We start from the raw sequence: 2,705 nt of genomic DNA on the forward strand, positions 1-2,705 counted from the left end.
TGTGCATCACTTGCTTTGTGTATTATTATTATTATTATATTTCAATTATTAAACTGTTTTTATCTCAACCCACAAGTTTTTCTCACTTGTGCTCTTCCAATTCTCTGCCCCATCCCACTGGGGGGGGGTGGAGGTGGGGAGTGAGCAAGCAGCTGTGCGGTGCTCAGTTGCCGACTGAGGTTAAACCACAACAATGAGGTGCCTAATTTTCTGTTATAGTCAGTGTAAATCTAGAGCTCCAAAAGTAGTTGTTCCAGGAGATTATGAGATCCTCATGAGTCCCTGTCATGTCTTTCTGCCCTGTGTGGATGTCCTGATAGCCTAGGTTGCTTCAAATTACATGATGTGCCACAGTATAGGAACCCAGATGAAGTCCTGGAAGTTTTCTCTGATGGTCTGAAAGTCTGGGTGTGTAACTTCAGTAATCTATCCATGTACAGGCACTTGACTTCTACCAAGCACTCCTTTGCCATGGAGTTAAGTTTCTTTCTCCTCGTTCCCTTTCCCAGCTACTCTTGCATTCCTGTTTAATTTACAGTAGTGTCCAGCTTTGAAGATACCCTAAAGCACATAGGTTCAGACCACCTTAGGATGGGAGAGACCTGGAACTCATGTATTATACTGAATGGACAAGTGTTCAAATCCCGTCTGTATTGCAAAAACACTATACCAGATGCTGCTTATGCTGTCTTCTGTTTCAATATGTTTCTGTCCTCCAAAAAAGTATGTGAAAACTGGTTTTGAGTTGAAGCTGGTATTTAGCATTTCTCTCCACAGCCAGTGAGGAGAGATGAATATATACTGTGGATGGTTTTCTGCCAATAGAGGTACTTCTCTCCATTTTCTTTACTGCAAATGTAGGAGCTTGTAACCCCTTAAAACAGGTAGCATTTCTCTATTGTTAGATAGTTAATGTAGGTGTATCTGTGTATTCCTTTAAAGCTGGCATAGTAAGTCCCATACAAGTTTTTTACATTTCATCAGCTATAATTAGCATTGAAAAAAATGATAGGTGGATGGCTGGTTCATTCTAATGTGCAGGTCAGCTTTAAAAAGTGAAAAAAAACCATCCTTACCTTATTTAACAGCTAGATTACTGTATTGTACAGATGACACTAGTTACCCTGGACTGCATTATTTCAATGACATGACCTTTAGATTCTTCATCCTCTTTGAAAGGATCTTCCAAAGAGCAATGAAACATATTACTGTCTACTGCTCTGTCTCCGAGGGAAAAATGAGTTTCTTTAATTTATTGAGATCATTTTCCCTGTGAAGCTCTCACGGCAAGTTTCTGGTCCTTTGTAAAAATGCATTTGTTCTTGATTAATTGCAATTTGGGGAATAAAGTCATGTACTCTGTTCTGCTGGCTCTAAATTCTGATTCTGCTACTTAAAACCACAGATGCATTCTATCTAGATGGACATTAGGATTCTTAATTTTATTTTGTGTGTGTGTGTGTAGAGAGATTTTTTCCTTTTTTTTTTGTTATATAATAAAAGAGTGATGTGATTTTCTTAGAATTATTTTTTAAATTTTTCTCTCCAAATTATTTTGCCATAAGACTGTGTATAGTAAGCATGACTGATGACTAAAGACATTGTCTGGGTATATACTGCTGTGACTTAACTTTTATATTAGTCCTTTTTTTATATATTAGCCCTTTTTACTTCACTTTTGTGATACACTGTTTGGGAAAAAAAATTACCACTACTGAATTTTCATATTTTCATAGAACCAATCCATTTTGAATATTCTGAAGGGTTTTGTTTTTTAATTTTTCTTGCAGGTAAGAAGTAGAACTCACATAACATGGCAATACTGTCATAAATCAGAAATTACTTCTGTGACTGCTGTATATTTTTAATTAATAAGGGGAAGGCATCATCCTGCCTATTTTATTTACATCAGTACGTCAACTTCTTTGTCTGTACAGTTATAATAATTGTTAATTTAAACTGGAAATACCCTGTTCTTAATTTTTGTTTAATTGTTTTTCTAGCTATATTTTATCAAAACTGATTTTACAATAAACATAAATAAAGCAGATAAATAAGAATGGAGAATGGTTATGTATGTCTGCAATTACATGTGGGAGTATTCCATTCCCATGTCTAGTCCTATGATGGGGGTGTACCTTCAAGCTGGATTACATGAAAAGACATTGAACATTAATTGAAAAAAGGACTCACTGTCCAGCCACAAGGTATTCCTAAAGCTTCTTCAAATCCTTAATCTGAAATTGAGTTGAAACTTAATTTAAAAAAAAAAAACAAAACAACAAATCCAACCAATCACCAACCAACCAGCCAAAACCAATAACCAAACCCCAAACCACTGTTCTTTTCTAAACATGTCTGCTACAGGCCAGCCACCTGACCAAGAAGACCGAGTGGATGAGGCCTTCTATAGACAGATAGGAGCAGCCTCACGCTCACAAGCCCTGGTCCTCATGGGGGACTTCAACCACCCCAACATCTGTTGGAGGGACAACACGGCAGGGCATGAGCAATCCAGGAGGTTCCTGGAATGCATCAATAACTTCCTTCTCCAACTGGTAGAGGAGCCAACAAGGAGAGGTGCTATGCTGGACCTTGTTCTCACCAACAAGGAGGGGCTGGTGGGGAATGTGAAGCTCAAGGCCAGCCTGGGCTGCAGTGACCACGAAATGGTGGAGTTCAAGATCCTTAGGGCACTGAGGAGG

Source organism: Aptenodytes forsteri, unplaced genomic scaffold (assembly GCF_000699145.1).
Source record: "Aptenodytes forsteri isolate BGI_AS27 unplaced genomic scaffold, ASM69914v1 Scaffold172, whole genome shotgun sequence".
NCBI lineage: Eukaryota > Metazoa > Chordata > Aves > Sphenisciformes > Spheniscidae > Aptenodytes > Aptenodytes forsteri.